The sequence below is a fragment of the Chrysochloris asiatica genome, unplaced genomic scaffold, assembly GCF_000296735.1.
Source record: "Chrysochloris asiatica unplaced genomic scaffold, ChrAsi1.0 scaffold00140, whole genome shotgun sequence".
Classification (NCBI taxonomy): Eukaryota; Metazoa; Chordata; class Mammalia; order Afrosoricida; family Chrysochloridae; genus Chrysochloris; species Chrysochloris asiatica.
In genome coordinates this window covers 7,624,112-7,639,527 of record NW_006408658.1, presented here as the reverse complement: position 1 = coordinate 7,639,527, position 15,416 = coordinate 7,624,112, and the positions used below count along the sequence as shown (strand labels likewise).

Sequence of the window (15,416 nt, the reverse complement as noted above, 5' to 3'; positions counted from 1 at the left end):
ACACAGCCTTGGGTAGTAGGGTGATTAGGGAGTGGGAGCCCTATGGGGAGGGATCCTCCTCCTCCTGGAAGATCTCCTGGCTGGGTGAGCTCCTTCCTGGGTCTGCTCCTCAGTCCTTTCCTACTCCTCATACCTCTGGTGGGGGGACTGAGTGTGCACATGTGTCACGTGTGATCTCTGGCTCTATTCACCAGAATGGACAAATGTGCATTCTTGGAGCAAACATCAAGCTTTGGTCTTTGTGTGCAGATATGACCTGCATTCAGTGTCCCAGTTGGGGGCCCAAGTGCTACACCCTTTGATGTGAGAGCTGGGTGCCGCCTTTACCACTAAGCCTCAGTCTCTCTATCTCTTCAGTGGGCACTTCATCCAGGCGGTCTGCTGTGTGGGTCTAAAAGGCAAGGGACCAACAGTTTAGTCTGAAGAGGCCCCTCCTGTAGGGCCAGACTGGAGACTGATACTTTTCCAGATGACAGCAGGGCAGCTCAGAGATAGGTCTCCCATGCTTGGTGATGGGGTACCAGAGCACCCCTTCAGAGTAGGGTTACTCCTCCTCCCTCTGTCTCCTCAGTGCTAAAGATGAATGCACTCAACCTCCGGTGGCCAAAGGCTAACAGAACCTGGTCTGTTCCAGGGACAGGAGCCAGGATAGTCATCTACTCTACCCCCACCCCCACCCACGTGCCCTGAAAACCTACATTTTTCATAGCAGGGCTGGGCCAGATGGGGGCTGCTCCGGTATTACTTAAGTCATATGGGGGGTTGGGCATACACAATCTCTCCTAGTTCTTCCAAGGAACAGGCTCTATCCAAGGGACTGAGCTCATGCTCGGGAACCAAGCCTGGGTCTGGGTCCTGCTTTGCGGTATGGTTGTGGTTAGGTGTTTACTGCTCTATGGGACTCTTTTTGCCCTTCTAGAAATTAGTTGAATTAGGTAGTTCCTGAATGCCTAAGTACTGGACTGCTAACTGCAAGGTCAGCAGTTCAAATCTCCCAGCCACTCCTCAGAAACCCTATACAGGGTCGCTATGAGTTGAAACTGACTTGACAGCACTTAACAAATGCCTGAAAGAAATTCTGGTGGTGCAGTGGCTGCTAACCACACCAGCTTCTCTGTAGGAGAAAGATGAAGCTAGCTTGGCAATCCTTCGTTCTGTCCTGGAGGGTCCCTGTGAGTTGGAATAGACTTGATGGCAGTGGTGGTGGTGGTGGTGTGCTGTGGAGTTGGTTCCGACCCATAGCAACCCTGCACAGGGTTTCCAAGGCTGTAAATCTTTACAGGAGCAGAAAGCCTCATCTTTTTCCCACGGAACAGCTGGTAGTTTCGAACTGCTGACCCTGAGGTTCACGGCACAATTTGTAGCCACTACACTACCAGAGCCCCTTTTGGGGGTGTTAAATGCCTAAAGGAGCAGGTTGAGGGGTGGTAGTTGTGGAGTACTGGGAGAAGGCAGAGCTGGAGTCTGGCATGGAGGAGGGTGGGGCTGGAACTGGAGTGGGCATAGGGAGAGTGGGAGGTGCCTGGTGCTGGGAAGCAGGAGGCAGGAGGCTGGCCACTGGCTGGCAGTGTGACCTTGGGCAAATCGTTGCTCTCTCTGGGCTGCTTGCTCTCCGTGTGTAAAATTCGAAAACGTTCATTCCATTAACTGATATTCACTGTGTGCCAAACTTGGGTGGGAACATGAGGGACCCAGACCCTCTCCTACCATGAGGAAGTTAGTTCCTTGCCCGGGCTGAGGATAGGGTCAGGTAGGGAGTGTGTGTGACAGAGTCACAGATGATGACATCCTGACCAGGTCCCTGTCCCAGCCTGGAGTCCGAATGCTTCCTAGAGCAGATGATGTTTGAAGGATAAGATAGAAAAAGGTACTCTAGACTGAGGGAGACAACAAAACCAAAGACTAGGGGAGTGGGAGAGAGGAGTAGGAGGGGAGAAGAGGAGCATATGGCAGGAGTCAGAGGGTGAAGCCTTTCTGAGTAATGGGGAGCCATGGAAGGTATCTGGCAGGGGAGGGGCAGCACTAGCCCTAGGGTTGGGGGCGGTCTCAGCCTCCTGGAAGTCTGTGTGGTTCTAACCTGCCAGGGGACTGCTGTGGGGCAATGGTTGGGAGGTGGGCAGAGTTGGGGGGTGAGAGTCAGCACTTCTCCTCTGTGAGTGAGGGCCCCTTTGACAATCTTTATCAGGATAACACAGCACAAAGTGGTGGGGACAGCCTCAGAGGTCAGAGTAGGGACAGATCCAATGGTGGAGGGTGCCGAGGAGCCTAGAGTTGTGACTTTGACTCCCAGACCTCTGCACTGTATCTGGACATGTGCCTCATCTAACTGTCGCTCTCCCTACCAGGTAGAGACCCTGGGTGGGCTGGGCTCAGATCCCAGCCTTCTATAGACCTGCCTCTGCCCTTCCCCTCCCTACTTGTGTGCATCCCGGCTCCTGCTGCCACCCACAGGCTTCCAGGGGAACAACTTGGGCAAGGGAAGCAGAGCTGGAGGGGGACTGTGGGAGGGCAGACAGCAAATGCTGAAAATCACGGCAGATGCCACATATTGACCACCTGCTGCAAACCAGGCCTCTGAAGATGTCCGTTCATATGTTTCACAAATGTTTCCTGAGTGTTTGGCGGACACTGTTCAAGCCCGGGCGGTGTAGCCGTGAGTGAGACAGTGTCCCTGTTTCCCTGGATAGTCCAGTTAAGAAAATGATTCACAAATAAATGTGGTGTCAGGTGGTGATAAGGGAGATGCTGAAAAGTGAACCGGTAAGGAGAAGACTGATGAGGGCACTTTATAAGAGTGGGGTCAGGGAAGGAAGGCTTCTCATTTGAGAAGGTTCCAGACAACTCTGGGAGTGAGTCAGGCTGATATATGGGCAAGAACATTCCAGGCCCAGGGAGCTCCAGTGCCCAGCCCTGAGGTGGGGGCACCGGGGGTGTGTGACAGATCTTGCTGGCCTGGAAGGCTTTGGCTTTTTCTCTTAGGGAGGTGGGATGTCAAGGGTAGGGGTAGGGGATGAAGAAGGAAATTAGAACTGGTCACACTGAGGATGTGTATTTACTCTTCACAAGGTGAAGCTAGCATAATGCCCATTATATAGGAAACAGGTTCTGAATAGTTATATGAATCCCAAGTCTCACAGAAGTAGGAACGCCCATCTGTCTGACAAGCCTCGTGTTCTATCCGAGGCGCCCTAGTCCCTGCCATGGCTCCCTATTTAGAGAGTACGGGCAAATGTCTTAGCATGACCTTCAAGGCCCTTCTGACTCTCAACCATCCTCTTCTGCCTGACCTTCCTATGTCCTTCCTAGTCCCTGGCTGTCTCCATGGGGTCCCCTCTGAGGATATGGAGCATGGAGGGAGTGGCCCCAGACTGTTGCGGCCCCTTCATGATCCTGAGCAAGTTACTCAACCTCTCTGAGGCTCAGTTTTCTCATCTGTAAAATGGGCTAATGCTGTGTACTTTCTGAGTTGTTACAATCAACTAGCCCAGCACGTGGTAGATAGGAAGCACTTTATTGCTCAAGATCGGCTTTTAGCAGGGCCAGCTAGATCAAATGAGTGAGTGAGCATGCTCCCCAGTGACCCTGTTGGAGAGTGGGCTGGGGTGGGGAGGCTCTTTTGTCTGCTATCTGGCTGTAAAGTGGGGGAGGCGAGAGGTTGTCAGACTGGAGGCAAGAACCTGTGGGCCTTGTCCCCTTTCCTCTCTCTTTCCCTTCTGACCATGTTCCTAGTCTGGTCACCTACACCCTGCCCACATAGGCAGCGTCCCCTTTTGGGTGCCAACAATGATGGGGCAACATTTACCTTCTGCCTTTTCCATTTCATGAGGCTACTACCGAGGGTGCCCGAGTCTCCTAGGATGCTACTTCTGGGGTTCAGGGAGCCCACCAAATGACTCCTTCAGGTTCCTGAGCAACTTAGAAAGGAGTGAGCCAAGCTCCTTTTGCTTGCCTTCACAAAGACACAGCCAGTACTGGTCCTCAGCTGCTCCGCGGGTCCCTGTCACTTGAGCAAGCCTGTCATTGTGGATTCTGTTGTCAGCCCTGCCCACTCCCATCACCCCCTAGTGTTGGCCCTGTGTCTTCTTGTTTCTGCCTCATTTATTATGTTGAGTCCTCCACTCACCCCCCTTCCCCATGTGGGGGCCATGGTCCAGAGCATGGATTTTCCAGGAGAACCCTCTGGAATAGTCATCTTGAAGCATCCCCCTTTGGTAGGGAAGGCTGGCTCTGCTCTGCTATGGGAAGTCCCTTCTACCCCATAGGGTGTGGCTGTGACCGAGATGTAGGGGATAGGCCAGAGTTCAGTTGTGTCATGGTAGATGTGCCCTAGTACAGGGTGGCCTAGTGTCCCCAGGCCTCCACAGGTATTGGGGGCTTGCCCATTGGGGTGGGAAGTACCTGGCTAAGGCTAAACCTGTAGGGCTGGAGAAGTGGGGAAGGGTGGGCTTGTGGAGGGTTTTGGGTGCCAGGCTCAGAAGCTATTCTTCTTGCGGGGCTAGACCAGAGGGCTGCAGGTGAAGAGAACTCAGGAAACTGGGAGGGAGCCCTGGGGTGGGGTAGGTAGAAGCTGTCAGAATAGAGAAGGGAGCAGGGTCCAGAGTGATCCGTTTGGGAATAGAGGTCATACTGGGACCTGAAGGAATTCATATATGATAAACTTTCTGACGAAACCTAAGAATTATGAATCGAACTGTTTTACTTCCAGCTTCATTTATGTATCAGTGAGGTGCTTCTGACATTCCCACCTGAGACCTCACTGGCTGCCTGGCCCTTTCCCAGAGTGGGGTTTGGGTATGAGCAGGGCACGGTTTGGGGAGGAAGTAGCTGTGGCTCTGGAGGTGAGTGGGAGACATGACTAAGGTGGGGTCAGATGTCAACCAGAGGACAAAACACAGGGACCCTGGAGTTTCGTATTTACTAACTGGACTCAGCCCATTTCCCATTTGTAAGTCTGCAGACTGTGCTGTGTGTCACTTGCCTTTGGTTCCCTGTGGGGGTGACTTGATTTGATTAGTTGTCTCAGACCCCAGAGAGGCACTTTGGGTCTCAGCCTCTCCTACTTCAGTCCAGATGGCCCAGGAAACCAGCTATTTCACTTCTTTGTAATCTCAGCATATTTAAAATCATGCTGTTGTAGGTAGCTGCCCTTGGAGATTGAGTTTTGATTCATAAATCAGACTAGAACGGATGGTAATCTGGACAGAAGCAGACTGCCAAGTCTTTCTCCCATGGAGCCATGGGGTGGGATTAAATTGCCAGTTTCTGGGTTAATAACTGAGCACTTAACCATTGGGGGCAGGGGGCATCCCAAGGGAGCAGGGTATGGGATACTGAAATCCATCCTGTCCTCTGAACCACACGCCCTGGTGTGGGGCAATTGGAGGAAGACTCACTTTTTGCTAGTTGTTCCAAGGTCCTTTCTGAGTTGGAGCCACCTTGGTGAGCTCAGGGTGGGGTCTGGAGTGTGAACCCTGCAGGGGGTCCGGGCTGGAGGCAGGATGTGGTAGTCAGGAGGGAACCTGAGTGCTGAGGGAACCTCCACCGAAAGCCTGGCTGTGAGCCCAACACTCCAAGGCCCCCCTAGTCAGGACCCGCTAAGGCCTTGGAGCTAGGACAGGAAGTGACTGCCTTGGTCGCAGAGGAGTGAGCAGATGACTTGAGAATATGGCCTCTTATACATAATGTGATGCGTCACTGTCAGCTGGGTGCCATGCCAGACTCTCTGAGACAGGACTGACAGCTGTGCTTTGTGGAGGGGAAACCAAGGCTTCCAATATGACGTGACTTGCCCAGGGCTTCAGATAAGAAGTGGTGGAGCCAGGACTGGATCTAGGTTTGCCTTGTGTCCTAGACAGGAAGGGGGCTTTGGCCTGGGTCCAGGGATGTGCTGATGAGCCTCCAGCTCTCCACAAGGTACTTGAGGTGACTCTTCATTGCTCCAGGCCCTGGGACCTCAACTTAGCTCTCCCTGTTCTAAGAGGCTCCCTTCATACCCCATCAGCTCTTGCTACTCTGGGGACCCTAGAGGATGGGCTATACTATAATTAGGATGGACCCGAAGTCTCCTGGGGCCTGGGTGACTCATAGGGTAGGACCAGAGATCCCTCCTTGGGGCTGACATTTGGCAGCCACCAGTCTTTGAGCAAATAAGCTTTTTGGCCCAGTGGCCAATCAGTTTCCCTCTCTCCATCCCATTCCTGAAGACCACACTGCTACCTGTCCCTCAGGGCTGCAGAGAGCTGGCCCCTATGCAGCAGGGCTGGGGCCACTTCTGCACCATCTGAACTGGGAACCCAGCCCCCACCTAGTTCCTCATATCTACGGGAAGTGTCACTAAGGCCTCTCGAATGAGCTGTTGGAGTCCTGAGAACCCCCAGGAGCACGACGGAGTGAGTTAGCCCTACCTATAGGTAGGACTGGTGGTTGGATTTAGGGGAGGTTGGTATGTTGGGGAGGGTATTAGGTATCTTGGGGCTCTGGGGTAGTTGTATCCAATGTCTTATTGGTAGGGAGTGTGGGCACTGAGGGGTGTGTGGTGGTGGTGGTGGTGGGACCAGACAGGCTGTGCTGCGGTGGGTGGGGTGGGAGTGTGCTTTCCTTGAGGTTGTGTGGTGTGTGCTTGTGGTACGGGGGAATGTGGTTTCTAGACCCAGGCCTGGCCAAAATTGGATGCGTATTGGTCTTGGGGAACAGAGTGTGGGGAGTTTTGAGAGGTTCCTTGTGGTTTAGATGCTGGGGTCCTTAGCTTGCCTGCATGTGCTGAGAAACCATAGGGTCTATGAATGAGTGTGGAGGGCTGTACAGAGGAGGGGGATGGGGTGGATGTGTATGAGTTGCGGTCTCAGGTCTAAATCCTGGGTCTGCCTCCTCCCACCCAGTGTTGGGTCTTCCTTTGGACCCAGAGTTAGGCTCTGTGCAAACATGGGAGCTAAGGGTACCATTCAGAAGGCATCCTTTCTGGTGAGAAGGCTCCAGAGCTACGTGAAGGAATTGGGACTTACAGGCTGCCAGGCCCAGGGCAGACCCACTTATGCAAATCAACATGCAAAGGAGCTCATACCCCAGTACTACCCATCTCCTCCAGGAAAGGGTCACACTCTCATGGGTCAGCAAGCTTTGTGGGTGATCCAGGGTGAATCATCAAACTTTCTGTTTCAGTACTATTCCTTCATATCCCCTGCCCTTGCCCCACTGAAATCTACCCCATGTCTGACTTTGCCAGGCCCTTTTCCCTCCCCAGGCCTTGTACACATTCAATTCCCTTTGGAAAGACTTTTTCGTCCTACAACTGGCAGCCTCCTATTGATCCTTCACATCCTCCCAGATCCACCAAGACAGAGGCAGACACATCCTCCAAAACCTCCATTGGCTCCTCCGGCAAGTGACCTGGGCAAGTCTCTCCCTGATGTAGCCTCAGCATTGTGCTCCGTGATCAGGGCGTCAGCGCCAGGTCTCGGGGTTGTTGTGAGGATGAATGAGATGAAGGTGGAAATCTTGTAGGGGCAGGCACACAGTGGGCACCTAGGAAATGAAGGTGGCCTGTGTGCCTGTCCTTGGCACTGGGTTAGGAAGACGTGGATAGAGAAGGGACAGTGAAATGTAAACTCGTACCTTTGGAGGCTGAATGGTAATAAGAGGACAGAAGGTGGGAACACTGGCTCCACAAGACCAACTGCAGTTAGAGCTGAAGAGGGACTGACTCACAAGGATGCCTCGTACTTCTGGACTGAGTGCCCTCATGAGCCTGGTTGGGTCCTCAGCTCTGCTGTAAGGGGGCAGGGAGGATACAGAATGTAGACTCCTCAGGTACCCAGATCAGAGTGAAAGTTAGGTAAAGAGGTCCCCCACAAGTGGAGCAAGCAGAGACAACAGACATAGTGCTGTGCTGTGTGGCTCAGCCTCACAGGCCTAGGGGCCTGAGTGGGTAGTCAGGACTTTTCTAGAAGATTTGGCTTGTAGCTTCAGTACCGGAAAGTGGGGGAGTATAGTTCACTCACTCAGTGTCAGCAGTTAGTTTTAAGGGCACATTGTATCCCAGGCCTTTCCAGGTGCAAGAAGTGACATGAGAGAGTTTTGATGGCCAGCCCAGCCCAGCCTGGCTTGGGCTTGGGGTATGTCACCCACAAATTGGGCAAGTTACTTCCTCCCTGTTTCTTCACCTAAAACGTCTTCACATGCGTCATCCAACTATCCCTGACTTGAGGGCACTAGGCACCTGGAAAGGCTTTGGGCAGGGATGGGACCAGGTCCCTGTGAGATGTCACCACAGTACCACAGAGAGAAGCTAGAGGGAGACAAGAAGAGGTTAGGGCAGGATAGGGTGGTGGGGGTGTTGGAGCTTGAGCTGGGCCCTCAGGGTAGGGGAAGAGGGGAATCTCTCAAAATGTGGCCATGCTGTTACAACAAGATGATGTTCCCCTCAACCAAATCCTTTCCTACCTACGTGTGGGATTCTGTGATGCATCCTAGTAACCAAAGGCTTAACCCACCAAACCAAGGGTGGGATTAGGATAAAACAAGTAAGGGTACAAAATTTAAGGTGGTACCAAAAAACTCAGTAATCAAGTAAAATAATAATAAAAAAAAATCCAAGATGAGTAAAATACGAAAATTTTAAATAAAGAGAGGATCAGTATTACCAGTTTTTTTCTTTGGCTCAAGAGTCCAGGTTGGATCAGCAGGGTACTGCTCCAAACTTCAAGGAGCTGCCTCCTCCAGGAAGTCTTCCCAGACCTCCAGGCTGGTAAAGGTTCCTTGAGCTGTTTATACTGTCTAGTTAGTGTGGGTCTTCTGGAACCTGAGGCTCCTTGGGGGTAGGACCAGGTCTGAAGTCTGGTTCCAGTTTGCACTTCTAGCACCTTGAACTGTGTCTATGAGGAGGAGTCCCAAGACTCTGACCTGGCCTAAGTCCTTTAGTTCAGGAATAGGAACTTATGAGAGGCCCAGGAGGGGGCAGGGCCCTTCTCAGAGTGTAGTGGTTTCCTGTTTCCCAGACCTGTCATTGAAGGAGGGCTGTTGAGAACATCATTAGTTAAGTTCATCTGTGGTACACTGTTAGAGCAGAGTCATTCTGATTATAGCAGCTCCACACACAGCAGATCGGAAAGCAGCCTGGTCCTGGGACATGCCCATGATCGGTTAGGGGTTGGACTGTAGTGACTAGAGGGTCTTCACTGGCTGATTTTCACAAGTATTTGGGACGGTGGTTCAGAGGAAGACCTCTGACTTTCCACGAAGGGGATCCAGGTTGAATTCCTGGTCAATGCGCCTCACTCCTAGCCATGACCTGTCTGCCATTGGAGACTTACCTGTCTCTCTGGTCCTCAACGGGTTTCAGTGGGGCTTCTAGCCTGCGTTAGCCTATAGAAGGTACGCAGCAAATGCTTCCATTACTTCTGAGAGTCGGTAAGCAGAATACATTATATAAAATAAAGCAAGTTACAAATGCAATTTTAATGTTCTAAGTAGCTATATTAAAAAAGGGGAGTCCTGGTGTGGCATGTGGCATAATGCACTGGACTGCAAGGTCAGTTTGAACCACAGGGTCAGTGGTCCAAACTTACCAGCCTCTCATCAGAAACCCTACGTGAGTTGGAGCCGACTCAGTGGCACTTTACAACAACAACAACATACTAAAAAGAGCAGGAGAAAGATGAGGCTTTCTGTTCCCGTAAAGGTTTACAGCCCCTAAAACCTATACAGGGCCACTATGAGTTGGAACTGACTCCATGGCATACAACCACCACCACACTAAAAAGGAACATGTGAAATTAGTTTTAATAATATGTTCATATATCCCAAAATTTGTAATTTCTTCATGTAATCAATAGGAAAAACTAATGAGATAGTTGACTTTTTTTTGGTACTAAGCTTTCAAATTCAGGTGTGTATTTTATACTTCCAGCACACCTTATTCTCAAGGCCACAGTAGTGCTTCATAGCCCATGTGACTACAGGCAACACAGGTCTAAACTAGATCCAGACTGTCCCTTTGTAACTTCTGGGGAAAGTCCCAATTTCTTCATTTAAAAATAAGAAGAGTAGTCAGATGTGTCTCATAGGGTTGTATGAGGATTAAATTGTGGTGGTTTAGTGCCATCACGTCAGTTCCAACTTATAGTGACTTCTGTATAGGGTTTCCTAGGATCAGCTGGTGGATTTGAACCATTGACCTTGTGGTTAGCAGCCTAGTGCTTCTCCTACAGTGCCACACCAGGACCCAAGGATTAGATTAGTTCATATAAAGTTCTTTATTAGCATGTTATTGTTAAGTGCCATTGAGTTGGTTTAGACCCATAGGGACCCTGTATAGGGTTTCCAAGGAGTGGCTGGTGAACTTGAACCACTGACCTTGCAGTTCAAACTGACTTTGCAGTCTAGCATATAGTAAGCACTGGGAGCATGGTGGCTCTGTAGGATAAGCATGGCCTGAGAACCACAAGGGTCAGTTTGAGCCCACCGTCTACTCTGCAGGAGAAAGATGAAGCATTCTGTTCTCACAAAGATTTTTAAAAGCCTCAGAAGCCCTATACAGGGTCACTATGAGTCAGAAATGACTCAAAGGCACTTAACAACAACAATGGTGGTGGTGGTGGGCCACTGAGTTGGTTCTGATTCATAGCGACCCTGTGTAGGGTTTCCAAGGCTATAAAATCCTTATGGGAACAGAGAGCCTCGTCTTTCGCTTGAGAAGTGGCTGATTAGAACCAAACTGTTGACTTTGCAGTTAGCAGCCCAGTTTATAATCCACTATGCTACCAGGACTCCTTCGCCACAACAGCTGTTGTTAAGTGCCGTCAAGTCAGTTCCAACCCGTAGCGATCCTGTATAGGGTTTCCAAAGAGTGGCTGGTGAGCTTGAACCACCAAACTTCAAGGAGCATTGCAGTCCAGTGCATTAACCCACAGTGCCACACCAGGACTCCGCAACAACAGTAGTAAGCACTACTTATGTGCTGTGGTGTGATAGAATTTTGCAAGACCTTACTCATCACAAATACCTTTTTGTCAACAACATAAATGGTGACTATACACACGGACTCATCTGATGGAATACACAGGAATCAAATTTACTACATATTTGTTGTTGTCGTTAAGTGCCATCAAGTTGGTTCAGACTCTTAGTGACCCTGTCTAGAGTTTCCAAGGAGCAGTTGGTGAGTTTGAACTGCTGACCTTGCAGTTCAAACCAACCTTGTGGCCCAGTGCATTATCCTCCAGTGCCACACCAGGAAACTCAGTATCTTTAGCCAAAACCAGGCCAGGGGCCGACTGGAGCAGACCTTCAATTACTCATATGCAAGTTCAGGCTGAAGCTGAAGAAAATAAAAACAAGTTCACCAGAACCAAAATACCTTAGGTATATTCAACCTGAATTTAGAGACCATCTTTAGAACAGATTGGATACATTAGGCACTAATGACCGGAGGAGTTGTGGAATGACTTCAGGAACATCATACACGAAGAAAGCAAAAGGGTATTACAAAGACGGGGAAGAAAGAAAAGACCAAAATGGATGTTAAAAAAGACCCTGAAACTTGCTCTTGAACATAGAGAAGCTAAAGCAACTACAACAAAGGAGGAGCTAAAAGAACTGAACAGAAAACTTCCAAAGGCTGCCTGAGAAGACAAAATCAAATATAATGAAATGTACAAAGACCTGGAGTTAGAAAACCAACAGGGAAGAACATACGTAGCATTTCTCTAGCTAAAAGAACTGAAGAAAAACGTCAAGCCTTGGATTGCAATACTGAAGGATTCTGTGGGCAAAATATTGAATGATGCAGGATGCATCAAAAAAGATGGAAGGAGTGCACAGAGACACTGTACCAAAAAGAATTGGTTGATCTTAGACCATTTTAAAAGGTAACATATGATCTAGAACCGATGGCATTTTAGGAAAAAGTCTTAAGCTGCAGTGAAGCTTCGGTGAAAAACAAAGCTCCAGGAATTGATGGAATACAAGTTGAAGTATTTGAACAAACTGATGGAGCACTGGAGACACTCACTCATGTATACCAAAAAATTTGAAGAGATCCATATTTGTGCCCATTCCAAAGAGAGGTGGCTCAAAGGAATGCAGAAATCATTGGAACAATTTCATGAGTATCACATGCAAGTTGATTCTGACTCATAGAGCAGAGAAGACTGCCCCATAAGAGTTCTAAGGCTGTATTTCTGTTTATAGAAATATAATGCCACATCTTTATCCTGTGGAGCAGCTGGTAGGTTTGAACCACTGACCATTTGGTTAGTGGCTGAGCACTTTACTGTGCCACCAGGGCTCCTTAAAATGTTTGTGAATATCCCCTAAAACCATCACACAGAAGCCCTCAGTTTGTGGGCTAACCTTTACCTAATGGCAGGAGACCTGATTGCCCGGTCTAGGGGTCCTGCCCACTCTACTCACCCCTACCCCCAAAGAGCCAGGCCATCTTAGTAGCAGGGATGGTGGCTTGCCCCCAGGGATGGCCCGTTCTTTTTCTTCCTGTTTAAAAATAGCCTCTTCTAGCCTGTTTTCCTCAACCTGTCACACATGTTTAGGGGTGGGGGTAGGGGGACCCTGGGACCTCATGCTCCCTGCCTCAGTTATTCCAGTTCCGCCCTTGCCCTACTCATAGTTCCCCAGGCCCCTTACATCTCCCTGACTGGCTGTTTGACACCAAGCCCTGGAGGTTTTGGCCACTGGTCCTGGAAGAGGGTACAGAATGGAAAGTCCTAACTCCCCTTAAATACCTGTGTGGCCCCCACCTCTGCAAGTCTGTCTCTGTATCCTCACCCCCACTGGAAGTCCTGCCTCAGGTCTAGCCTCCACCAAGTACCCTGAATCCTTTCCTCCTCTTCTCTTCCATTTCTATCATACTCTTTTACATTTCTCTCTGCCTTCTTCCCTTCTGTCCTTTTCCCCATCTTTCTCTCTCTTTCCCTCTTTTCTCCTTCCCTTCTATCTCTCCTGCTATCCTGGCTGCTCACTACTCTAGTGACCTTACTTCAGGAGTTTTCTCTTATTTCTTTGTTCTTGTAGCTTCTGCCTCAGGCCACGATGGGGCACTCTTCCGAGTAGTTGCTGCATCTTGGAGGACCTCCTAGGCAGCCCAGCCGGTGAGTCAGAGGTGCAATGGTGGGAGCTGGGCTGGGTGTGGAATAAGGGAGGCTCTAGGGAGGCTGAACCCTGGGGTCCCATTTTTCATTTTGAAAACTCAGGAATGGAGACAGGGTGAGGCCCAGCGATCTTGCAGAGCCTCCATGAAATCTTCAAAGGATGGGATAGGGCAGTGGCTAGCAGGTTAGGGAGGAGAGGTATCTCTGTTATTATATGGTTAATGATCCCCCTTCATGCCTGTAAATTTCAGTCTCTTTCTGATTCCCAGTCTATATTTATCATTACCGTATTATTATTAATAGTGACAAAATATGAGGAGGCTTCAAAAAGTTTATAGAAAAAGTCCATTATATTTTAATTCCATTTTTCTATGACCTTTTTTGAAGCACCCTCACATATATAACACAAATGTTTACCATTTTAATCACTTTTAGGTATACAATTTAAACACTCTTCACAGTTACCATGTTGGGCAGTTATTACCACTACTGTTTCTAAAAGTTTTTCATCATCTTGTCACATTATCTTTTTTTTTTTTTTTTACTTTCTAAAAAATGTGTGGTAAGTATAAATGTCACAAAACACTTGCTATTTTAACATTCTTCACATGTACAGTTCAATGACATGAATTATGTTTAGCATGTTTCCAGCCATCACCATTATCCGTTTCCAAATGTTTCCATCACCCTTAATGGAAGCTCAGTGTTCCCATAACACTGTCGCATTACTCTGTAAGTTTTATTTAGTTTTTTTTTTTTTAATGGCACAAAGTTTAGAAGATGCACAAGGACATAGTGAAAGGTAACTGGCCCCCTTTTCTTTCGTCCCCACTGCCCAGCTCCTCTTGCCAGAGGCGGTTGGTTTCTCATGTATCTACCCAGAGATCTTTGTGTATGTGTGTGTACCAGCTCCAGTATGAGTTGTTGTGTTGATTCCAACTCAAGGCATCCCCATATGTGTCAGAGTAGAACGGTACTTCTTTCTTGTTTTTTTTTTTTGTGTGTATGTGATTGTTTACACAATCACAATTTTTAAAAGTTTACAGAGTAACTTAGTTCTATGGAGTTTCCAAGGCTGTGATATTTTGGAAGCCGATAGCCAGGCATTCCTTCTGAGGCACTTTTGGGTGGGTTCAAACTGCCAGCCTTTCAGTTAGTAGCCAGGTGCTTAATTGTTTGCACCACCTGGGGACTCTTGTGTGCATATATAGGTGTGTAATTTTTTGTTGTTCTTTAATACATAGGTTTGCATGTTATAACACTATTTGGAACCTTCCTTCCTCACTTAACAATAAATCTTTAATATGATTGTCTATGAACTGTAGTATTTGCCTTTATTAAAAAAAAAAAAAAAAAATCCCAGTTGTTAATTTTAGTTGGGATTATAGTACACTCTAGCTTATCCCGGAAGGGTTGCCTTCTTTATCATGTTGAACCATCTTCTCCAACACTGTGGAATGCATTTCTGTTTGCTATGTCTTCTTTTGAGTCCCCCAGTGGCCCCAACTTTTTTTTTTTTTAATTTTTTTTTATTCAGAGAGTTCAAAATTTAAGAACCAAATGTCCAGTGAAAAGCCTCCCTTCTTCCCAGAGGTAGATTTCAAGGAAGCTGGTGAAGCTTGAGCTCCGGGCTACCTTTCAGTGCCCAACGAGGGGCCCTAGGACTGTGTGAACCTAATCGTGTATTTTAGAACTTCTACAAAGTAAAGCATTTTTGGATTCTTCTTCTTAAAGAGGCAATTCAACTTCTGTAAGCTTTAAAACGAAACTGAACCCACTTGACTTCAAGTCAACTCTGACTGATAGTTACCCCATGTTTGTCAGAGTAGAAATGTGTTTCATAAGGTTTTCTTTTTCTTTTTTTTAATATGTTGTCTTTGTTACTGTTGTTGAGTAGCCATAGGGTTTTCAACAGCTGATTTTTTGGAAGTAAATCACCAGGCCTTTGTTCTGAGGTGCCCGTTGGACTAGAATGTCTAATCTTTAGTTACCTTCCCACTGTAATTGAGTCGATTCTGACTCAGCAAACCTGGGGGACAGAGTTGAACTATTTTCTAGTAGAGTTCTCGAGGCTGTAAATCTTCACAGAAGCAGACTGCCTCCTCTTTCTCCCACGAAACAGCCAGTGGGTTTGATCCATTGACCTTTTTTTGGTTTGTTGTTGTTGTTAAGTGCCATTGAGTTGGTACCGACCCATAGCGACCTTATGCACAGCAGAACGAAACACTGCCCAATCATGGGCCAACCTCACTACTCTTGCCACGCTTGAGTCCATTGATGCTGCCACTTGGCCAATCCATCTTGTTGGGAGTATTC

At 48.5% G+C, this 15,416-nt stretch overlaps 1 pseudogene; it reads right to left on the bottom strand.

Annotated features, from left to right (window-relative positions):
- Positions 1–289: 289 nt before the first annotated feature.
- The window catches only part of LOC102836496, a 31,370-nt pseudogene continuing 16,243 nt past the window's right edge, over positions 290–15,416 (bottom strand).